This window comes from Macaca mulatta, chromosome 3 (genome assembly GCF_049350105.2).
Source record: "Macaca mulatta isolate MMU2019108-1 chromosome 3, T2T-MMU8v2.0, whole genome shotgun sequence".
NCBI classification, from domain to species: Eukaryota; Metazoa; Chordata; class Mammalia; order Primates; family Cercopithecidae; genus Macaca; species Macaca mulatta.
This window is the reverse complement of record NC_133408.1, coordinates 173,776,023-173,801,331: the sequence shown is the minus strand read 5'-3', so window position 1 is coordinate 173,801,331 and position 25,309 is coordinate 173,776,023. Positions and strand designations below refer to the sequence as shown.

General features: G+C 40.5%; 1 long non-coding RNA gene across 2 annotated transcripts; it reads right to left on the bottom strand.

Moving 5' to 3' along the window:
* Positions 1 to 146: 146 nt before the first annotated feature.
* LOC114677034 (uncharacterized) lies at positions 147 to 25,309 on the bottom strand. 2 transcript variants are annotated; one of them, XR_003728345.2, is made up of 5 exons: positions 25,208 to 25,309; positions 24,763 to 24,887; positions 22,946 to 23,031; positions 2,386 to 2,480; positions 147 to 336 (listed from the first exon to the last, which is right to left on the bottom strand). It is a non-coding gene; the product is annotated as an uncharacterized LOC114677034 (long non-coding RNA). The 2 variants fall into 2 exon arrangements; XR_013415600.1 differs by lacking the exon at positions 25,208 to 25,309 and having other exon boundaries at positions 24,763 to 24,929.

Sequence of the window (25,309 nt, the reverse complement as noted above, 5' to 3'; positions counted from 1 at the left end):
TACCCCAGGAAGCTCATGCTCCTCCATCCACTTGAGGTTCTCCTTCCCATTTCTAAAAATACAGTCCTACAAACCTGTATTCGTTTCCCAGGGCTGCTGTAACCAAGTGCCACAAGCTGGGTGACTTAAAACAACAGAAATATATTGTCTCGCAGTTCTGGAGGCGAGGAGTTCAAAATCAGTATGTTGGTAGAGCCTTGCTCCCTCGGAAGGTGCTGGGGAAGGAGCTGTTCTAGGCCTCTCTCCTGGCTTCTAATGGTTCCTAGGCTTGTGGCAGCAGAACTCAAGACTTCACACGGCATCTTCCCATGTATGTGTCTGTCTCCAAATTTCCCCCTGTAGGGAGAAAAAGGTATTTTCCTCACCCATTAACAACGTTCATGGCTGAGACCACTATAACAAAAGACATATCAGCAAGAAAAATGCATATGTTTATTTAAGTTTTATGTGACATGGAAGACTTTAGAAATAAAAATCCAGCCGGGCACAGAGGCTCACGCCTGTAATCCCAGCACTTTGGGAGGCTGAGGCGGGCAGATCACGAGGTCAGGGGCTCGAGACCAGCCTGACCAACATTGTGAAACCCCATCTCTACTAAAAATACAAAAATTAGCCGGGCGTGGTAATCCCAGCTACTCAGGAGGCTGAGGCAGGAGAATCGCTTGAACCTGGGAGGCGGAGTTTGCAGTGAGCAGAGATTGCACCGCTGCACTCCAGCCTGGGCGACAGAGTGAGGCTCCGTCTCAATAAATAAATAAATAAATAAATAAAGACCCAAAGAACCAGGAAAACCTGTGCAGAAGTGTTATGGGAGGGCTGGGTGCAGTGGCTCATGCCTGTAATCCCAGCACTTTGGGAGGCCAAAGCGGGTGGGTCACCTGAGGTCAGAAGTTCGAGACCAGCCTGGCCAACATGGTGAAACCCTGTATCTACTAAAAATACAAAAATTAGCCGGGTGTTGTGGCGGGCACCTGTAATCGCAGCTACTTGGGAGACTGAGGCAGGAGAATCACTTGAATCCAGGAGGTGGAGGTGAGCTGAGATTGCTCCATTGCACTCCAGCCTGGGCGACAAGAGCAAAACTCCATCTCAAAAAAAAAAAAAAAAAAAAAAAGAAGTGTGATGGGAGGAGCAAAGGGAACCATCTAATGATAATACACTGGGGGGAGCTAGAAGGCCTGTTTGTCTAGCTCCTTCTTGGTGTCCCTGTATGACTTTCCTTCCCTCTAGGTATAAGACAGGACAGCTGTCACATGAGCATCTCCAGGAGAGAAGCGAGGGAGGTCAGAGAGTGACCTTCCTAGGTTTTATGGCCTGCTTCAGGGACAAAGGGTGAGGGGGACGGTGAAAATGACCTTCCTGCTTCTGCTGTTTTCTCAAATGCCAAAGTGCCACAATTTCGGTAGCATGTCCTGAGTCCCATCACCCTTTTTACAAGGACACCACTTATGGGATTAGAGGCTCGCCTTACTCCAGTATGACCTCATCTTAACTAATTACATCTACAATAACCCTAATTGCAAATAAGGTCACATTCTGAGGTACTGGGGGTTAAGACTTAAAATACGCATTTTGGCTCAGGACACAGTTCAGCTCATAACACCATCCTTTAGGTGAAGCCCAAACGCCGTCTCCTTCTGGAAACAACCTTGACCCTTTCCCACCTCCTTACCCCAAGCTTGACATAAACTCTATCCCTCCTTGAATGCCTCTGGCCTAAGAAACTCTTACATCTTTATCATACGTGATGGCACAAAACACTGGCTTTGCATTTGAGTCAGGCACTGTGTTGGACGTGGCTCCAAGCTATTTTCTAAAGGGCTTCTCTTTCTCACACCCATGTCTCATCTCCCTTGGAGGATGGAGGACAAGAAGCATAAACACTTCAGTAAGAGCTCTCGTTGGCCCTGGGAACTGGCTGAATGTGTGTCCCTGCCATGACAGTTGTCCCCAGAACCAGAGGTAGAGTTCTGAAGACAGCTGTGAGGATTTCTTCACTTCCACCTGCTAGAGAGGCACTACCTCCAACTGCCACCCCTGAAGTACTGATGTTCTCAGCTGTCCCCACCCCTCCACCCCAGCAACTTTCCCACGCAGAGCAGTTAATCTGCTATTTAAGATGCAGACCTAGCTTTCTTTTCACAGGTTGCTCAGTCACATTTTGCAGTTTTGATTAGGAGATAGTACTCCGTGTGCAAGAATTGGGTCGGGTTACACCATTTAATAAAGCTATCATGACTGATGTGAGCACTACTCACAAAAGGGAACAGGAGTCACACAGCTGTACTCTTTGTGGCATGAAATCATGCAGCTTGCACTTGGGTAAGGACCTTTCTGATGTCACCGGGTGAGGGATTAAGTCATAATTATGTAGATCTAAATTACCTTCCAGCAAACCCACTGGTGGTTCTTCATTAACATCACAGCAGGCTTTAATTCCAGCAGAAGACTGATCACCCTTCAGCTGCCCGACATCCAGCCTGAAGAATATGTTTGGAATTAAGCAGGGGTCTTAGTTGAAAAGAACATCAGGTGCTATTTCTTGGCTTTAGTCTGAGACTTTATGTTGGTATGTGTGAATCCTCCTTTCGTGACAGTGCTTGGGATGTGTGTGTGCCAGGTTCTACCCATTTGCCTTCATCGTCTCATGCTCACACACTGGAATCTGAGAATCCAGTAGTTATTAGGGACCTTGGATATCTGATCATCTGAGTTTTGATCAGAAGGCAGTACTGATCCAAGTCGGATTTCCAGGACCATTTATGACTGAGGTGGCCAGTTGATGCCACCATGAACATCTTCCAGGCCCTGGAAAACTCTTTGTGCAATGGACCAGAGCTATAACACCTTAGTGTCTATCCCTAGGGAGGCTGAAATAACCAGGAGAAGGGTCTTATGGATAAATGGGATTTTCTGGAAACTTGGGTGTTTCCCTCCCACGTCAACTTGTGGGGGTAGATTTCCAGTCAATGTGTAGGAAGCCTTGGGATTGGTTAGTTGATTTTTGTTTTGGGTCACTTAGAGGCTTCTCTCAGCAAGAATAGTCGATAAACCATTTTCTCTTCCATTTTCCATTAGAGTGAACCAAAGAGAATGCCTCCCAAGTTAGGCAGGATAAAACAACTTTGCTTTATGGAACTACAAAGCAGTCCCTGTGAATAATGAATGGTGAGATTTGCTTTTCTCCATTAGGAAGGGAGCTAGGCATTTCATACCCACCTTCTGGGAACTGCTGCCCATGAACTTTTTTCTTCTATCTGTAACAGGAATACTCTTAAGCTTACCTTAAATTGGGTAACGTTTAGCCCCTGACAAAATCATGGAGGAGATGACCAAGGGCTGGGAGAGACAGTCTGAGACAGTCGATCTCTAACCAGAATTAGATAACAGGCTTAAAAAAAGAATATATTACCCGGTTCCACTCCAGATGTACTAAATCAACATCTCCAATGGTTGGGAGTTGAATTTTCTTCTTTGAACTTCCATAAGCTCAAATTTTTAATTTTAATTGTTGCTACTCTCCTAAGTCTTCCATGTGGTTTCTGATCTCTGTTTTTTAAAATTTTTATCTTTTTAATGTGTATATATCATAATTCCATACTACTTCATATTTTTTCTGTAAAAAAAATGGTGGTGGTGGTGGATGTCAAGTTATAAGTCAACTTGAAAACAGAGTTGTGATGGTTAAGATTGAGTGTCAACTTGACTGGATTGAAGGATGCAAGGTATTGTTCCTGGTTGTGTCTGTGAGGGTGTTACAAAAGGAGATTAACATTTGAGTCAGTGGATGGGAGAGGCAGACCCACCCTCAGTCTGGGTGGGCACCATCTAATCAGCTGCCAGGGAGGCTAGAATAAAGCAGGCAGAAGGATGTGGGAGGACTTGATTTGCTGAGTCTTCCAGCCTACATCTTTCTCCCGTGCTGAATACTTCCTTCCCATGAACATTAGACTCCAAATTCTTCAGTTTTTGGACTCTTGGACTTACACCAGTGGTTTGTCAGGGGTTCTTGGGCCTTTGGCCATGGTCTGAAGGCTGCACTGTCGGCTTCCTGACATCTGAGGTTTTGGGATGGACTCCCTTCCCTGCTCAGCTTGCAAATGGCCTATTGTGGGACTTATACCTTGTGATTGTATGAGTCAATACACCTTAATAAATTCCCCTTCATATATACACCTATATCCTATTAGTTCTGTCCCTTTAGAGAATCCTGACTAATACAAGAGGTCTTCTAAAAAATCCCCTACCCAGTAGAGAAGAAAATCACATTCAACATTGTGATAAATGGCCCTCTATCTTGGATTGAAGTATTTAAGTGAAAAGCAGCACACCACTTTAAAATGTGTCTTATTCTATTGTGGGCTAGTCTTCCTAGGTAAAGTTCTTCCTTTTATTAAAACTCATTGTGCTTTTGATTTGCACCTCTCTGATGATTAGTGATGTTGAACATTTTTTCATATATTGTTTGTATGTCTCCTTTTGAGAAGTGTCTGTTCATGTCTTTTGCCCACTTTTCAATGTTTTTTGTTTGTTCGTTCAATTATTTAAGTTCCTTATAAATTCTGGAAATTAGACCTTTGTTGGATGCATAGTTTGCAAATATTTTCTCTCATTCTGTGGGTTGTCTGTTCACTCTGTTGATAGTTTCTTTTTCTATGAAGAAACTCTTTAATTAGGTCACACTTGTCACTTTTTGTTTTTATTGGAATTGCTTTTGAAGACTTAGTCATACATTATTTCCCAGAGTCCATGTCCAAAATGGTGTTTCCTAGGTTTTCTTCTAAGATTCTTAAAGTTTGGGGTCTTACATTTACTTTAATGCCTCTTGGGTTATTTTTTTATAAGGTGAAATATGGGGGTCCAGTTTCATTTCTCTACATATGGCTATCAAGTTATCCCAGCAAGATTTATTGAATAGAAAGTCTTTTCCCCATTGCTTATTTTTGCCAACTTTGTAGAAGATTAGATGGCCGCAGGTGTGTAGCTTTATTTCTGGGTTCTCTATTCTGTTTCATTGGTGTATGTGTTTGGTTTTGAGCCAGTATCATGTAGTTTTCATGACCGTAGCCTTATAGTATGATTTGAAGTTGGGTAATGTGATGCTTCTGGCTTTGTTCTTTTTGCTTTGGATTGTTTTGGCTACTTGGGCTCTTTTATGGTTCCATACGAATTTTAGAATAGTTTTTTCTAAATCTGTGAAAAATGAAGTTGGCAGTTTGATAGGAATAGCACTGAGTCTGTAGATTGCTTTGGAAAGTATGGCCATTTAAATAACATAGATTCTTCTAATCCATGAGCATGGAGTATTTACCCATTTGTTTGTGCCATCTATGATTTCTTTTTTGCAGTGTTTTGTAGTCCTCCTTGTAGAGATCTTTCATCTTCTTGGTTATATGTATTCCTAGGATTTTTTTGTTGGTGTTTTGTTTTTGGTGTGGCTATTATAAATGGAATTGTGTTCTGATTTGGCTCTCAGCTTGAATATTATTGTTGGTGTGTAGAAATTACGTATTTGATTTTGTACACTGATTTTGTAGCCTGAAACTTTGCTGAAGTCAATGTATTAGTTCCAGGAGCCTTTCGGTGGAGTGTTTAGGGTTTTCAAGGTATAGAATCCTATCATCCACGAAGAGAGATAGTTTAACTTTTCCTATTTGGATGCCTTTTATTTCTTTCTCTTGCTTGATTGCTGTGGCTTGGACTTCTAGTACTATCTTGAACAGGAGTAGTGAGAGTAGGTATCCTTGTCTTGTTCCCCTTCTCAAGAGAAATGGTTTTAGCTTTTGCCCATTCAGTATGATGTTTGCTGTAGGTTTGTCATAGATATGTTCCTTTGATGCCTAGTTTGTTGAGGATTTTTATTATGAATGGATGTTGGATTTTATTGAAAGTTTTTTCTGTATTTATTGAGATGATCATATGGTTTTTGTTTTTAATTCTGTCTATGTGGTGAATCACATTTATTGATTTGCATTTAATGATTGGCATTTGAGGATTTTTGCATCTATATTCATCAAGGATCTTGGCCTGTAGTTTTCCTTTTATGTTGTGTCTTTGCCAGGTTTTGTTATCAAAACTGATGCTGGCTTCACAGAATGAGTTAGGGAGGAGTCTCTCCTCCTTGATTTTTTAAAACAGTGTCAGCAGAATTGGTACCAGCTCTTGTTTGTATGTCTGGTAGAATTTGCCTATGAATCCACCCAGTCTGGGACATTTTTTGGTTGGTAGTTTTTAAATTGCTGATTCAATTTCAGAACTCGATATGGGTCTGCTCAGTATTTCAATTTCTTCCTGATTCAGTTTTAGGAGATTGTGTGTTTCCAGGAATTTATCCATTTCCTTCAGATTTTCTAGTCTGTGTGTGTAGAGGTGTTCATAATAGTCTCTTAGGAACTTTTGTATCTCTGTGGAATCAGTTATAATGTCATCTTTGTCATTTCTGATTGTGCTTATTTGGATCTTTTCTGTTAACCTAGCTAGCAGATTATTAATCTTGTTCATCCTTTCAAATAATCAACTTTTGGTTTTGTTGATTCTTTGTATGGATTTTTGGGACTCAATTTTTTTCAGTTATGCTCTGATTTTAGTTATTTCTTTTCTTCTGCTAGATCTGAGGTTCATTTGCTCTTATTTTTCTAGTTCCTCTGGGTGTGATGTTAGATTGCTAATTTGAGATCTTTATAACTTTTTGAGGTAGACATTCAGTGTTATAAACTTTTCTCTTAACACTGCTTTTGCTGCATACCAGAGATTTTGATATGTCGCATCTCTGTTTTCATTTATTTCAAATAATTTTATTTCTGTCTTGATTTTGTTGTTTACCCAAAAGTCATTCAGGAGCAAGTCATTAAATTTCCATGTAATTATGTGGTTTTGAAGAGTCTTCTTCGTATTGATTTCTATTTTTATTCCACTGTAGTCTGAGAGTATGGTTGGTATAATTTCGAGTTTTAAAAATTTATTGATACTTGCTTTATGAATGAGCATCTGATCAATCTTGGAGTATGTTCCATATATAGATGAGAAAAATGTATATTCTGTGGTTGATGAGTAGAGTATTCTGCATATATCTAATAGGTCCAATTGGTGACGTGTTGAGTTTAAGTCCAGGATTTCTGTGTTAGTTTTTTGCCTCGATGACCTGTCTAATGCTGTTAGTGGGTTGTTGAAGCCCCCCGCTATTATTGTGTGGCAGTCTAAAATCTTTTTGTAGATCTAGAAATACTTGTTTCAATAATCTGGGTGCTTCAATGTTGGGTGCATATATATTTAGAATAATGAACTCTTCTTGTTGAATTGGATTATCATTATGTAATGCCCTTCTTTGTCCTTTATTTCTGTTGTTGGTTTTAACTCTGTTTTATCTGTTATAAGAAGAGTGACCCCCTGCTTTTTGTTTTGTTTTGTTTTGTTTTCCATTTGCATGGCAGATCTTTCCTCAATCCTTTACTTTGAGCCGTTGGGCACCATTATGTGTGAGATGGGTCTCTTAAACACAGCACATGGAAGGAAGGGTCTTGTTTTTTTAATCCAACTTGCGACTCTATGCCTTTTACATTCAAGGCTAATATTTATGTGTGAGGTTTTGATCCTATAGTGAAGTTGTTAGCTTTTTGCTTTGTAATTTCTATTGTGTTTTTGCTCCATTGGGTCTGTAGTCTATGTACTTAAGTATGTATTTCTGGCAGTAGGTATCGTTCTTTGGTTTATTTTATTTATTTTATTTTTTTTTATTTTTTGAGATGGAGTCTCACTCTGTCACCCAGGCCGGAGTGCAGTGGTGCAATGTTGACTCACTGCAACGTCCACCTCCTGGGTTCAAGCAATTCTCCTGCCTCAGCCTCCCAAGTAGCTGGGATTACAGGCGTGTACCACTACACCTGGCTAATATTTGTATTTTTAGTAGAGATGGGGTTTCACCATGTTGGCCAGGTGGTTTCAATGTATATAACTCCCTTCAGGATCTCTTGTAAGGCTAGTATAGTGGTAAAGAAGTCCCTTAGCATTTTTGTGTCTGGAAAAGATTTTATTTCTCCTTTGCTTATGAAGATTAGTTTGGTGGGATATGAAATTCTTGTTTGGAATTTCTTTTCTTTGAGAATGCTGAAAATAGGCCCCAAGTCTCTTCTGGCTTATAAGGTTTTTGCTGAGTAGATACTATTATTATGCAGTCCTTTAACTCTTTAGACATGATTTCCTTTAATTCTTTGAAAATATTCATATTGGATGATTAAAAGTATCTGTATAATGAGTCCAGTATCTGGATTTCCTCAATTTCTATTGACTCATCTTTTCCTGTGTACGTCTTTTTCTGATTTCTCTGTGCATCTCATAAGTTTTTTTGTTAAAAACTGGACTTTTTTTCTTTAAAATTTTTTAATTGAAATATGTCTTATAATATTGACCCTTTTAAAATGTTCATATAATTCAGTGGATTTTAGCACATTCACAAGGTTCTGGAAGCATCACCACTAATTCCAGCACACTTTCATCAACCCAAAAAGAAACCCCTTACCTAGTAATTCAAAACTGGACATTTAAAATAATGTAATGTAGTAACTCTGGAAATCAGACCAAGTCACATAACCCTTATTCAAAATGCTTAAGAACAAAGGTGTTTCGGATTTTGGATTTATTTTGGATTATTTGCATATATACAATGAGATATATTGGGGATGGGACCCAAGTCTAAATATTAAATTCATTTGTGTTTCATATACAGCTGAAGGAAACAAAAATATTCCTCTCTAAAGTACTGGGGATTTTAGTTAAGTCTTATAAAAGGTTTAAACACAGGGGCACACTCTGACCCTGCTCTCTGCCTTTCCCACCTAAAGATGGGCCCCTTTATAATGCTTGCTTATAAACTGAGAAACAGAAGTCGGAAACAGTGCTGCTAGATCATCTAGAGCAGACTTTACTCTTCTCATAAATTTACCTTTCCACATTTTCCTGCCTTTTGGAAGCCTTCTTTGTCTTGTTACTATATAAGATTTATGGGTCTTTGTGAAAATACTGTCAGAGGCATTGAACCTGAGCAACTCCATCTTGAATAAGGGCTGGGTAAAATGAGGCTGGGACCTACTGGGCTGCATTCCTAGATGATTAAGTCATTCTAAGTCACAAGATGAAACAGAAGTTCAGCACAAGATACAGGTCATAAAGACCTTGTTGATAAAATAGGTTGCAGTAAAGAAGCCGACTAAAACCTACTAAAACCAAGACAGCCATGAAGAGTGACCTTTGGTCATTCTTACTGCTACACTCTCAACAGTGCCATGACAGTTTACAAATTCCATGGCAATGACAGGAAGTTCCCCTATATGGTCTAAAAAGGGGAGGCATGAATAATCAAGCCTTGTTTAACATATCATCAAGAAATAACCATAAAAATAGATAACCAGCAGCCCTTGTGGCTGCTCCATCTATGGAGTAGCCATTCCTTTATTCCTCTACTTTCTTAACAAACTTGTTTTTGCTTTGCACTGTGGACTCGCCCTGAATTTTTTCTTGCCCAAGATCCAGGAACCCCCTCTTGAGGTCTGCATCAGGACCACTTTCCTGTAACATCTTTCTGGCAACCATGAAGGGATGATACTGAAGAGACCCCTAATCCCAACTAAAAATCATCTGCTCGCACCAATTTTGGCTGACTTTGGGTAAGTGGGGTGCATATACCTGGGTAAAGAATGGGATTGGGTTAGAGGCTCAACTTTGGGGAGTTAGAGTCTCTCCTAAGACAAAGTGGGTTAGAGGCCCCTCTTGGTAAAGTCTCTTTTGGCTAAGGATGGGTTTGGCACTATGGGATGCTAACTGCTGTTCTCTTTGGATTAATCTACCTTGCACTCATTGCTGATGGCTGTGGGTGACAGGATTAGGCATGTACAGGATCATGGGACATGGGGAGTGTCTTCCTCCCTAAAAGGGAAAACCTAAGAGCTGATGAAACTGCTGGAAAAGATCCCTTCATGACCAACAAGCAGCTGCCTGAACATTTGAGCAATGGGTGGATCTTTCTCTGGTCTCCCTGAGCTCTTCGCCTTCCCCACCCTGCCTCAGGCAATGCTTTCTTTCTCTTTCTCTCTCTCTTTCTATGCTAACCAGTTGAATTAATGGTAAAAATCACATTTATCTCCTCTGTAAAGTTATGATTAATGGAAAAAGGATTTGAGAGACTAGTGTTAAGCTGTAGTGAATCTGGTGCACTTTGTGTGTTTTTCTGTATTGTTCTGTCATAAAGAGGGGTACCTTAGGATAGTTCTGTCATAAAGAGGGGTACCTTAGGATAGGGCTTTTCAAAATGGCCCAACAAACTGGTCAGCTACAAACTTTGCTGCAGGTCCCTGAAAAAAACTGGATGAGGTTTCCTTCTTGTCTAGTATGTCCTTGGGAGCTTGACCTTGTAACCATGTGGCTGTGCTTTCTCCTTTCACAATGGTGGCCTGGGTTCAGGGTCCAATTCCTGGCTTAGAGAATGAGTCCTTTATCTTCTGTCTGTCTGTGTATTTATATGTGTTGTGTGTGTGATTATATATGAAAGAGCTTTGATTAATTGGCTTAAAAATAAGTGCTTAAATCAAATATTTTGTCAAAAAAGTAGAAAGTGTAATGCCTTTTACTTCATGTGACTTTAATACTCTTTGGAAAATAGAGATGGTTTTTTAAATTATTGGTAAAATAAAAATATCCTCCAAAATGTAAACATCTGGTCTAAATTATGCAGGTCAGATATTAAGTTTACTAAATGCTTTAAGGTCATAAACTGCTTCTTTGACTTTTAAAAATTGTTCAGTCTACCTACTTTGAAGCACTAGATTCTAGATAAGGCCTGGAGACATGTGGAATTAGCCATACCCCATAGCTATGCAAAGAAGTTTATAAAGAAAAGAGACTTCATATAAGAAAGGATCTGATATGGTAAATTCTTGTCCTAAACTGAAATAACTGGTTGTTTAAAAAAAGGGATGTTTAGGATAAGTCACAAAGTCAAAGTATGTCGTAGATAGTCTGTGTAGGTCACGAAATTCCCATAACAGGGAATTTATGCAAGAAATGTAAAATTTAAAGGTGATTAGGCCTCCTAAATGCTTCATAGAATACTACTGTGATGCTTAACTGTACAACTTGCCTGCTTTACAGCTAGGTAAGGCTTGGGACATGTGAAGTTAGATGTTGAAAAGAGTAAGGACTTATCTGCACTTCTGTCTGGGTCCTAGGCTCCACACTAGTACATAATTAAAATGGCTTACTAACCAGGCTTTTCACCAGAAGTAAGAGTTGCTAAGAGTTAACAGTGTAACATGTATTTGAGACTAAAAAACAGTTTTATGTGCAAGGTGTGTAAAGAAAGTGAAATGTGTTTTTGGTAAAAGATTATAAGAAGTCATAGGAATGTGGATTTTTTATGCCTAAAGTGTTAAAGGATTGTTTTAAGTTAGATAAGGTAAAGCTGAAGATTTAAGCAAGTTGTGGAAGGTTTGTGAAAAATTAGTTGTAAAAGAGATTCTGTGTGTGAACATATTGGCTGAAGTTAAAGGGGTATCATTCAGTTTTTCCATAAATTGAACAGTGGAATAAAAGAACAACAAGTTTTTCTTAAAGCAAAAATCTGCTTATAATCTGCTCTTAATAAAAATTTGTAAAGGGTTATACAAGATTTATGAAAATCTTATCTTATGGTCAAATGGATTAAGATTGGACAGATTTATGTATAAGGTTTTATTAAGAATTGGGTTTAACAGTACACTAATGCAAAGGTAAAATTTGCCTTGCTTGGTATAGTAAAATCATACAAGAAGCACTGACAAATATAATAAAACTTATTGTAGGTTATTAATAATTATAATTGTTACATAAAATCATTGTATGCCACAGAGGTAACCAAACTTCTTTTTCAATCATGTTTTTGGCTGTTGTTGTCCCAAAACACTTTGTCATCCACAAACAATTGTTGTCTTGTTTTAATCCTCTTCAAAAGGTGGTTTATAGTCAGCTATAGAACTCTAACAGGTGTTCTTAAATGCAGGTTTCTGATAACTTTGGAAATTGTGACATTAGAATAGAAGAAACAACTTTCAGAACTCTCATGGAGAACTGAAATGTTCATGAATATCAAACAGAAGAGAAATTAACTGCATGGAGTAAACTAAAAGAAGTCTAAAGTAATCTTTTTAACTTTTTGCTTAAAACGTTGCTGATGCCTTGTTTTGTTTTTCAAAGTCAAGAAAACAAATTTTAAGCTATTTATGGCTTTTATCAATTAGGTAAAGTATACTCCTATGAACCCAATTTGGAGCATATTTGTTTCTCTCTACCTTGTTTCTCCAGAATTTGGAAACTACATGTGAATAATCTTAATTTATGGCAATATAGTTATTTGCATAAGTTATTTGCAATAAGAATCTGTTTTCTTTTGTAACAGGACACAATTGGAAAAACTAGTTATTTTACCAAGGCTTTGACTGGAATGGTGTGTTTTCCTTTAAGGAATTAAATTTGACTTACAGGGCCAATAAAAGTCCCTTGGGAAAACTGGCTTCATAACTTGTCTACACAGTCCCTGTACAGGGTTCCTGACATGTCGTAAGTAAAGAATGTCACTTTCTATCAGGCCTGGAGAGCTAAGTTATCTTGAAACCTCAAGAGGAGAGGAATTTATTCAACTTACAGGTATTTGAGGGTACAAACCCATGGCAGGGCTCAGCTCTAAAAAAGTCTTATCTAAGATTCCTTTTATGGAACAGAGTTCCATCAATGGCAATTTAAAGACAGCTTATGTGAAAAATAATTATTCTTGCTGCACTTTATACAAATAATCAGGCCAAGTAAAATAAAACAAATCAGTCTTACCATGATTTATCTTAATAAAAATGGGAAACTGCAGAGAGAAAAATTATGTTTCAAGAACTATGGTACACTTGTTATTAAATTCTAGTCTCATTAGTTGTTTATCAGTTTATTTCCTGCAATTAAGACTGATCCTGCTTATTCCTGTGAACCAACCAATGATCTCTGGCTGCTGCTCAGAAGAAACAAGAGGCATGGGTAATGTAAAAATCTGGATCAATATTCTAATTCTAGGCACATATTGAAATCATCTAGCAACCCCATATCAGCTTGGTTCCAACAGCTGCCCAGTTCATGGAAAGCCTTCTAATTTAGTTTACTTGGGATAATTTTACTTATTTTGCCTTACTCTTGTGTAATATATTGCTGTTGTACTCTTTGTGTAGGAATGAGGATGAGGTTACTCAATGTTTTCTTAAATTGAACACTTATTAATATTCCAGATATCACCTTTTGTTGGAACTCAAAAGTTATGAATGGCCCTCATCATACCAATGCTTTCTGACTGAGCTGTTCTCTACCCCAAATACAAGAGACTCTAATAGTTAGGCATGAACATCATTGCCCCTATTCTGCCTGAAGAAGTTACAGAAGATAGGTCTTCATTCCTCTGCAAACCTTGAAATTAGGGTTGTCTTTTAAAAGAAGGGGTGGGGGGAAATGTCAGAGGCATTTGAAACAGACCAAATCAATCTTGGATAGGGGCTGGGCAAAATGAGGCTGAGACCTACTGGGATGCATTTCCAGATGGTTAAGGCATTCTAAGTCACGGGATGAAATAGGAGGTCAGAATAAGATACACGTCATAAAGACCTTGTTGATAAAACAGTTTGCAGTAAGGAATCCGGCTAAAATCCACCAAAACCAAGATGGCCATGAAGAGTGACTTCTGGTTGTCTTCACTGCTACACTCCCACCAGTGTCATAACAGTTTACAAATGCCATGGCAACAACAGGAAGTTCCCCTATATGGTCTAAAAAGGGGAGGCATGAATAATCTACCCCTTGTTTAGCATATCATCAATAAATAACCATAAAAATGGGTAACTAGCAGTCCTTGTGGCTGCGTTGTCTATGGAGTAGCCATTCTTTTATTCCTCTACTTTCTTAATAAACTTGCTTTTGCTTTGTACTGTGGACTCGCCCTGAACTTTCTCTTGCCCAAGATCCAACAATCCTCTCTTGGGGTCTGGATCAGGACCCCTCTCTTGTTAACAATACTATTTAAGCAAGGCCCCAGTACCACTGCCTTGAGAGGGAAATACTTTTGAACTGAGGGCTTTCCCTGCAATGGGTACAGCATGCATTACTAAACTTCTACTTGTTTTTCTTCTGTTAATCTTCCTTTTGTTTTCAGGAGGGTGTCTCAATTAAGAACTTAAAAAAGAAAGGAAAAGAAATTATGTTTGCTCCCCTACATACTTTATGCACAGAGCCTGAAAGTAATTGTTTATAATACTTTTAATAATTTCGTGCATGAAACAAAGTTCTGACTGAGACCTGTCATATGAGGTCAGCTGTGGAATTTTCCACTCATGGCATCATGTCAGTGCTCAACTTTCAAATTTTGGAACATTTCAAATTTCAGATTTTTATATTATGGATGCTGAACCTGTACCCTCTGTATCCAGGGTTTGTTGTTGCTGTTTTGTTGTTTTTACTGTTTGTTTAGTAACTTTCCTGGACAAATTCTGTAAATAAGTATTTCCTATTATGATTGAAGTCCTACTCAGTTAACTTAGTGGTCAGCTAATAATTGAACAGAGGTTTTCTTAAGTTCTTTGAACTAATAAGTCTCTAACCTTAGCCAAGGGGTACTGTTAGCTATGTGTTGGCGCACACTTTCAATGCTCTGGTATGACTTCCTGCTTGCAAGGTCAGCCAGAGGTGAGAAGTTAGGTTCCACTTAGGTCTTTCCTGAGCACACACAGCTCTGCCATGTGTATGGCCTTCCAGATCCCCTGTGATATGCTGGAGCTTTTCAAAGCCCCCTGTGAATATCCCCTTCCCAAGATCTTCCTTTTAAATGTTTTGCCAGGCTCCCATTTGCCCCAACTGGTATTGCAGCCTCAGGCAGCCACATGTTAAATCATTGCTATTGGTTGTTTTTGACAAACACCCTAGGGATAAGTTCTACTCCCCAGATCCCAAGCAATGAGTTGTGAATCAGATCAAATAATTGCAATAACATCCTGTGAATGGAGCTTTTCCAGGGAGCTGAAAGACAGGTAAAATAGTGACAAATCTAAGGAGATGTGCTTTTGGGGGAGCTCTAAACCCAGGTTATACCTCCGGTGGCAGTAAGGCTGCTCATATTCATAGCTTCCATAATTGCAGAGCTGCTGTTTTCAAGGTTTCTGCAGAGTGGGAGTGAGGAGTACAGGAATAGTGCAAGTTATCATGTTACAACATTTTGCTATTCTTACCAAGATTCAGCAGTTTTTCTTGCATAAATATTCCTTGGATTTTTTGCAAGCCTTTGGTTAATTGCAGAGTTTTTAAAAAGTTGATTATTATTATTATTATTATTATTATTATTATTATTTTGGCCAGGTATTCTTAGGAGTGGATTTTGGGAAGGTTATTACTTCACCATTCTGGAAGTTTCCAACCTCTCAACCTGACCTAGAGCTGCAATGAACAGTTATGAGGTATTAAAGCAAACTAAACATGGTCTGAGAAGGACTCCATACTTCTATATTTGAGTCCTTGTGGATGAACTGTAACCTAACTGGATAGGTAGACAAGATTAAAAATCTCATTTAGGAGTATGCACCTGTAACAATAGCTGAGTCTTGGCCAGTCCCAGCAGCCATACTTCAACCACTCATATACTGCTGAGTGTTCAAAATGTGTTCAAAAAAGGCAAATGCCCAGCTGTAACCAACCCAGCTGTTTTTATGCCTTACTTCCGATTTCTGTATGTCACTTCCCTTTCTTTGTCTATAAATTTGTTCTGACCACCAGGCATCACTGTAGTCTCTCTGAATCTGCTGTGATTCTGAAGGCTGCACAATTCGTGAATCATTCATTGCTCAATTAAACTCCTTTAAATTTAATTTGGCTGAAGTTTTTCTTTTAACAGAGGCTTAGCAATGGAATTAAGGGGATGGGAAGACTGTCCTTTTGGTGAATTTTTATTTTTATTTTTTATTTTATTTTTATTTTTTACAGCTGCACCAAATGCTTTTCCAGAAGTTTCTGTCCTTTCCCTCTTTTTTTTTAATTGAGACAGAGTCTCGCCCTGTCACCCAGGCTAGAGTGCAGTGGCGCGATCTCGGTTCACTGCAAGCTCTGCCTCCCGGGTTCACGCCATTCTCCTGCCTCAGCCTTCTGCGTAGCTGGGACTACAGGTGCCCGCCGCCACGCCTGGCTAGTTTTTTGTAGTTTTATTAGAGATGGGGTTTCACTGTGTTAGCCAGGATGATCTCGATCTCCTGACCTCGTGATCTGCCCGCCTTGGCCTCCCAAAGTGCTGGGATTACAGGCATGAGCCACCTGTCCTCTCTTTGAGCACTTGGAAAGCCTGTGCCCTTTGTAACCACCTGCCAGCCTTGCAAGGTAGAAAGGTATCCACATTCAGAGAAACCTTCCTGAGGCCCTACTGATACAAAGATAATCCAAGGGGAGTCCTAATGTCAGCCTGAGATGAGAGGATCTTCCAGCCTCTTGGGACCTTCTCTCCGATCAGCTTTCTCAGCGAGGTTTCCCAGTGCCACTAGTCGCTCTTCTCCTTGCCTTGATGTTGCCTCACCAATTTGTAGCTATCTTCTCACTTTTGGCCACCCCTCAGGCACTTTTTGTGTACTGCGTGATGCCCTAAGAGATTTTAAACTGTCTGTAACACTGGCAAGAGCTATGTCTCTTCACTATTGGGAAATAAGGAAGTCTCAATGACTTTCACAAGAATATTCCGAATTATAACCAAGGTCTGCACGTCTGGCTTAGCAGGAGCTGCCTTCAGAATGGCCAGTTATTGCCAGTGACCGGTGTGATAACTGATCAGTAGAAACTCCACACCCTTGGATGAGTCATGTTTCCAGGCTGATTACATCTCTTTCACAGCAAATGGCCTTCTCGGGAGAGCCAGCTTAGCATCTCACTGGAGCCAGACAGCCTTGGTATTAGAGTGATAGCATAAGGGATCCTTTTTGTTTGCTATAATAAGCCTCATTTCCTATGAAGAAGGAAGTGGAGAGATTTTGACTTTGCAAGACACTTCTAGAGAGAAATTGGCCCACACAGTAAGAGGAGCAGAAGGAGAACAACTTGGATGTATGCGTCAGACCTTGCCCCCTTGAAAATCCTGAACCAGACAGTGTGGCAGATTATAGATGGCTGCAAATTCATTGATATTCCTCATGTTGAGAGGTTGGATCTATGACTGGCCTATTACATTTTGACCTTTAGAGTATGGTCAAAGTGATGCTATGCTCATTTTAGGACTAGCATTTAAAAGGACTGGTCACATCTGTTTTGGTTTTTTTAAGAGCCTTGAGTCACGAAGTTCAACTACCCTGCTGAAGAGATCACATGGATAGGCTCTGAGACTACAGCCTGAGAGCTGTTCCCAGCAAGGTGTCAGGCTTGTGAATGAAGCCATCTTGGATGTTCCAAACTGGCCCAGGTATCAGCTTAGTACCATCAGGTGACTAGTTGGTGCCATATGGAACAGAAGAATCACCCAGCTGATCACCCCTCAAATTCCTGACCCATAGTATCATGAGATACAATAACTGTTTTAAGCTACTAAGTCTTGGATTAGTTTGTTTTGCAGAGACAAATAATGAGAACAGGGAGCCAGTTGCCCTTCTGTGAGAGTCTGCCTTAGACATGAGCAAGGGACCAGAGATAGACCCTTACATTTCTGCAGCTGCATCTAGATGGGGCCCATATAACCTCTCTTAGGGTGTCCTGCTGGTGCATCATTGAATGGGGCTCCTAGGTGTCTGCTTAGTACACTAGCTGGTCATACCCTCCCTTGTCCTCTTGGCGAATAGCAAATCTTGTGCTTATGACTAGCAAATTTATATATCTAGAAGGAAAATTGCTGAGTCACAGATATGTAAATTTCTAAACTTTTTGATACACACTGTCAAATTGTATTCCAGAAAGATTCCACCCTTTTCCAGTTGCTTCCAAAGTCTATGAGAGTGCTTACTTACTGCCCCCTCAGTAACACTGGCTGTTATCAACTGTGTGGTAACTGTGACTTTATATGTAATGTCATCCATTTGCATGACCTTGTCAGAGGCCTTTGCCAGAGCAACTTCATCTTGAATATGAGCTGGGTAAAATGAGGCTGAGACCTAGGGGGCTGCATTCCCAGACGGTTAAGGCATTCTAAGTCACAGGATGAGATAGGAGGTCAGCACATGATACAAGTCATAAAGAACTTGCTGATAAAAGAGGTTGCAGTAGGCTGGGTGTGGTGGGTCATGCCTATAATCCCTGCACTTTGGGAGGCCGAGGCGGGTGGATCACGAGGCCAGGAGATTGAGACCATCCTGGCCAACATGGTGAAACCCCGTCTCTACTAAAAATACAAAAATTAGCTGGGCCTGGTGGCATGTGCCTGTAGTCTCAGATACTTTGGAGGATGAGGCAGGAGAATCACTTGAACCCGGGAGGCAGAGGTTGCAGTGAGCAGAGATCACGCCACTGCACTTCAGCCTGGTGACAGAGCGAGACTCAGTATCAAACAACAACAACAACAACAATAAAAACTAGGTTGCAGTAAAGAAGCTGGCTAAAACCAACCAAAACCAAGATGGCCATGTGAGTGACCTCAGGCCATCCTCACTGCTACACTCCTATCAGTGCCATGACAGTTTACAAATGCCATGGCAACACCAGGAAGTTACCCTATATGGTATAAAAAAGGGAGGAACCCTCAGTTCCCAGAATTGCCCACCTTTTCCAAGAAAATTCATGAATAGTCTACTCCTTGTTTAGCGTATAATCAAGAAATAACCAAAAAAATGGTCAACTAGCAGCCCTCAGGGCTGCTGTGCCTATGGAGTAGCCATTCTTTTATTCCTTTACTTTCTTAATAAACTTGCTTTCACTTTACTTTATGGACTCTCCCTGAATTCTTTCTTGTGTGAGATCCGAAAACCCTCTCTTGGGGCCTGGATCAGGACCCCTTTCTGGTAACAACCTGTTTACTCATCTGTGTATCCAACATGCTTGTTGTAGGGTCTGGAACCAAGTGGGTTCACAACAATTTTTTTTTAATGTATAAGTACTCCAAAGGCTGCACAATCTATTCTTTCAGGCCAAAGCCTCTACATCTTTCTGTACACGGCCCACAAGTGCCTCAAGTTTATTATCACCTCCTTCACCTCCAACCCTTTACCTCCAAACCTGCTTCTCCCCATCCTGCCTGGTGTTCCTTATCTCACTGAATAGCAGGCCATCCCCTCAGTTAACCTAGCTAGAAACCGGGGAACCTACCTTTGCTCCTTTACCACTTCCTCTTACCCCTTCCCATTCAACCAATTATCATGTCCTGTCAATTCTGTCATCTTTCACCTATTCATTCATTCTAAAAATATTTATTGACCATCTATTGTGTGCCAGGGATTGTTCTAAGTATTGGAGCCACAGAGAACAAAAGATATAAAAGCCTCTGCCCTCAAAGAGTGCATACTTTAGTTGGGGAAGACAAACAATAATCAAATTAATGATTGAGTTGTACAGAATGTCAGATGGCAATAAAAACCATGGAGAAAAATTAAGCAGAGAAAGTATATGGTGTGGGGAAGGGGCTGCTGTTTTATTTATTTATTTATTTATTTATTTATTTATTTAATTTTTTGAGATGGAGTCTCGCTCTGTCACCCAGGCTGGAGTGCAGTGGTGCAATCTCAGCTCACTGCAACTTCCACCTCCTGGGCTCAAGTGATTCTCCCACCTCAGTCTCCTGAGTAGCTGGGATTGCAGGCATGTGCCAATAAACCCAGCTAATTTTTGTATTTTTAGTAGAGGTGGGGTTCTGCCATGTTGGCCAGGCTGGTCTCAAACCCCTCACCTCAGGTGATTCACCTGCCTCAGCCTCCCAAAGTGCCAGGATTACGGGCGTGAGCCACCACGCCCAGCCAGGGCTGCTGTTTTAAATAGGTGGTCAAGAAAGGAATCATTTAGAAGGTAAAATTAAAGCAGAGACCTAAAGGAGGTGAGGGAGCAATCACACTTTTATTTACGTATTTACAATTTTTTAAAGGCAGGGTCTCATTTCTGTTGCCCAGGCTGGAATGCAATAGCCTACAATCGTAGCTCAATTCAACCTCGAACTTCTGGACTCAAGCAATCCTTCTGCCTCAGCTTCCCAAGTAGCTGAGACTATAGGTGGGTACTACCATGCCTGACTAATTTTTAGATTTTTTTTTTTTTTTTTTAAAGATGGGGTCTTGCTACGTTGCCTGGGCTGGTCTGGAACTGCTGGGCTCAAGCAATCCTGTCTTGGCCTCCCAAAGGAATGGGATTATGGGCATGAGACACTGCACCTGGCCATTGTGTTTTTAAGTATTTCCTGAATCTGTCCACCTCCCTCCATCTGTATTACTACCACCCTAGTTGAAGCCACTACCGTCATTCTCCTTGACCACTGACTAGTCTTCCTGCCATCTGCCTTCCAATCCATTATCCATCTTCCAGGGTGATATCTGTAAAGTCAAAACCCAATACTACTTACTTGCTTAAAACTCCTTAGTGGTTACACCAGATCCCTCAAGATAAAAAAATATATACTTATTAATATCTCCTACTGGCCACTGAATTATTCTCCAACCTTATCTCTCCAAGTCCCCAGTTGTAGTCACAACTACTTTTAGTCCTTTCAGTAAGCATGGAGCTGAACTTTTAAAAACCTTCTGAAGCTCTTTTTTTTCTCATTCCATAAAGAAAATAGTGGAATTTTGTTTCTGTTGTAGATTCTTTTTTATTTGGGTTTGAGATGTGTTTTAGAGAACTTGGCTGCCTGTAGAAGAGCCATTCATTCAGAAAGGGTAGGCTTTGTGGCAGGATGACGCTTTCTAATCAGTAAGAAAGGAGCTAATCATGCAGGTGAGGAATGTTTATAGCTAAACTAAGTCAGGGGCTGCAGCTATACATTGTTAATAAGCTATGGTCTGGTAGCACGGCCCCAGCTATTAACAGCATAAGCTGGATGAACTCTAGATCTTGGCGTGATCAGAGTCCAAGGCTCTGTATCCTTGGAGAGGGAGCCTGTTTGGACTAGCATCAGGGGTTAGGTTTTGCGGGCAAGAGGGTATTTCTGGTGAATGTGTTTAGCATCCCTTGTGCTCTGAGGCAGGCTAGGACTGCACCCTGGGTCCTGCCTTGAAAATTTGCATTGAAGTTTCCAAGGACATGTGGATGGCTCAGTGCAAACTCATGCCCATAACTAGGAAAGTCATGGTTAGTAGATGTCCTATTGTGGAGGACCAGAGGAACTGACACTGCATCTGAAGGGCACGGCATTTATTAAGGAGGGACAGGATAGCCCAAACTGGGCAGCTCCCTGAGAAATGACATCCTTAAAGACCAGACTCAGGCGCCTCCTTCCAGAACACACTTCCCAGAAGTGGCTGTGGCAAAGTTTTCAAGGACTGCCATCTAAACAGGAATAGTACTGGAGGGTTGGTTAATCAGCATAAAAGGGGTAAGAAATGAGTGCTGAAATTGTTCAAGACGTGGTGGGCTGGTAAGACTTTATGGGCTTTAGCAACTTTTTGTGAATGAATTAAAAAAATAAGTAAACCTAGTACCTGACGGCTATGAAACAGCACTCTGGGTCCTCAAGCACCCAGAACGCATGCAGAACTCTGTCTCTAGATAAAACTAGAAGGTGGGTCTGATCCTGCTGACAGAACATCATTGTGCTTGCCTCAGAGGAAACTTTCCAATAAGGTGCTGGACAGAGAATAGGGACAGAGAGTGCTTCCTGAGCAGGCTGGAAGACGATGTTTGTGCTCGCTTGCTAATGAATGTTGTCTGTGGACTGCTTATTTTGTAGCATACTACCTGCTAGCAAAGTTGTGAGGAGGAGCCACATTGCTTCCATCTCTGCTTATGGCAGAAGGCTACTGATGTTTACTGCAGGAATTTGGACAGCAGGAATGTCAAATTGCCCTAGATCAGTCCTCGATGGAGGGTGGGATGTGGGGCGAATGGTGTAACTACTCTTACTTCCCTTCTGAACTCTGTAGGGTCTGGAACAGTGTGTAAGCACCTCAGGGGCATCCAGGAAATATGGAAATGAAAATACAAGAAAACGATGACAGTTAATACAACTGCAAGATGCAAGAATTTCTATATCCCCTATGAAAACACTTTAATGTTTGCTGTTATCATAGATGATGAATTGCTCTTTAACTGCCAAGAGGCTAGTACCTTGTGCTTTATTAGTCTCTTAAAGCGAGCTGAGTTAACAGCATTTAAGTGTTATGTTTCCTCATTTTAAGATTGCAACTTCAAATCTCATTCAAAACCATTAGCATTTACATCCATTGGGATATCAGAGAAATACAAGGAACTCTAAGCTGTTGGGGAGGAGGGTAGAAAAATATATTCTTTTCCTGAATCTTTTTCATGTTTTGGTGATTGGGCCTTTATTGTTAGAAGGTAAACACTTACTGCTGAGGATGGGTAATAAACGATACTGAAATAGAAAGTTCCTAAGGAAAAAGGGACTGGTCCAGTGAGATAATTAGACATCAGGATTTTGGAGCAGGGATGTGTGGCATCTTGTAGGGGGTTTTAAGCTTCGATAACAGCTAATTATTATGGATAGCAGATTTATATCTATCTATAATATTATAATGTTATACATAGTTAACTATTATAGTTTTATTCTGTTTGTTGGATTTACATAGAGGCTTTCCTATGAATACTCAGAGACACTGAATTAAGACCTATGTATTTGAGCTCACTAATACTATAGGAGTTCAAATAAAGGAAAAAGGTGGATAAAGCAAAAGACACAAATAAACTAGGGGGATCCAGGGTTGCTTGTTGTGATGGTTGAGGCAGGAAATTAAAGAAAAATAAATTAAAAAGAAAGAGAAATAAGTTTTCCTGTATTAGTCTGACTTACCCCAGAGGCAGCAACAGGCACAGCCCAGACCCAGGAAAAGTCTTGGTAATATTATGTAATGTGCTCTGGAGACTCTCCCAGCACTCCTTCAACATAAGGAGAAGAAAAACAAATTTTCCTTTGCTTTATGGAATGAGTTTATAGATTCCTGTTCTCTGTAACGAGTGACTTAAAGAATTCTGTTTTACCTAAGAAGTACAACGAAGGTCATGAGAAGCCTGAGTAGGCCTGAACTACAGCTGCCTGGGCACCAGAATGAAGGTTATAGGATAAGTCCGTTCCCAGACAAACCTAGGGAATGGATATCTAGGTTGCCTGGCAACAGTCATGTGCAATCCTGTCTTTGTCCTGCATCTGTATCCCTGCTTTCATGACGCTGTGAGCTTGCTTCAAGCTAGCCCACCCCCTTTTGTGAAGTGTGTATAAAAGTCAAGTGCAGTCTCTGTTCCAAGTCCAGTTTTTTGGAGATGAGTCAGCTGGGCCTGAGTGCACTCAATAAAGATTCTCCTGTTTCAACCCGAGGTCTCTCTTGTCCTCCTGAATCCTGCAACAAGGGTTAGTTTTTTATGTCAACTTGACTGAGCTAAGGGATGCCCAGATCACTGGTAATAAATTATTTCTGGGTCTGTCTGTGAGGGTGTTTCTGGAAGGGCTTAGCATTTGAAGCAGCAGGCTGTGTAAAGATCTGTCCTTACCAATGTGGGTAAGCATCATCCAACTTGTTGAAGGCCCTGTTAGAATAAAAAGGTGGAGCAGGGACAAGTCTTTCCCTCTTTCTTTGAGTTGGGACATCCATATTCTTCTGCCTGTAAACATTGTAGCTCTTGGTTCTTGAGCCTTTGTACTCTGAGACTTAGACCAGTCCCCCACTTTCAACTCCCCAACTGAGAGTTACACCACTGGCTCTACTAGTTTTCAGGCCTCCAGACCTGGCCTGAATTACACCACCAGCTTTCCTGATTCTTCAGCTTGCAGATGGCAGATTATGGAACTTTTCAGTCTCCATAATCATGTGAGCCAACTCCCATAATAATTCTGTCTCCTCGTCTCTCTCTCTCTGTCTTGCTTTGCTCTCTCTTCTATACACACACACACATATATGCAGGTCTTCAACTTACGATGTGTTTAACAGGATGTAAGTGAAGGAGTGTTACTGAATGAGTATTGCTTTTGAACCATTGTAAAGCCAAAAAATTTTACATCAAAACATTGTAAGTCATGGATCATCTGTATATGTAATTCTAGGGGTGCAAAGATTCCATGTATCTGCTGAGTTCTAACAAGGTAAGAACAAAAAAGAATTATCTGTTGTTCTTCATTTATTGTTTGAGATATACATATATGTATATATATAAAATTATAGACAATAGTTTTTTCTGTTTATATGTTAGACATATATTTATATATTTTTTGTTTATATGTTGGATATACATATCTTAAAGATACATATATATATCCTATTGGTTCTATTTCTCCGGAAAACCCTGGCTAATACACTCCTTGAGTGAACAACACATACTTGTTGCTTCTATCTTTAGGACAGACATATACCGACTGAGGACTTATTGGGAAAGCAATATCTTTTCTCCCCCTTCAGCCTCTAAATTTGGCTCTTATTCTCAATCCTCCACTCAACTAGTTCTCTTTAAAGTCAAAATTTCATCCCTCATTAAAATTCTCTTGCTCTTTCTGCTCTCCTCACCATGATCAGCCTCTTTGTTGTGTGTATCAGTCAGGATAGGAATGGTTATGCTGCAATAACAAACAATCTCAAAATGTCAATGGCTTTAAACAACAAAGATGTATTTCTTACTTACCTCATGTGTCCACTGCAGGTCAGCTGGGGCTCTGGTCTGCATCTTCCTCCCTCTGGAACCCTAGCTGAGTGAGTGGTCACTATCTGGAACATTGCTGGTCATTGTGACAGAGGGGGCACTGAGCTCTGGAGGGTTTCACACAGGTAATTAAATGGCTTTGGTTGGGAAGTGACACCCTTCTACTCATAACTTATTGGCCAAATAATCACATGGTACCACCCAAACACAGAAGGGCCTTGATATGGTTTGGCTGTGTCCCCACCCAAATCTCATCTTGAATTGTAGCCCCCATAATTCCCACATGTGGTGGGAAGGACCCAGTAGGAGATGACTGAATCATGGGGGCAGTTTCCCCCACAATGCTCTGCGGTAGTGAATAAGTCTCATGAGATCTGATGGTTTTCTAAGGGGTTTTCCCTTTCACTTGGCTCTCATTCTGTCTTACCTGCTGCCATCTAAGACATGCCTTCTGCCTTCCACCATGATTGTGAGGCCTCCCCAGCCACGTGGAACTGTGAGTCCATTAAACCTCTTTTTCCTTATAAAC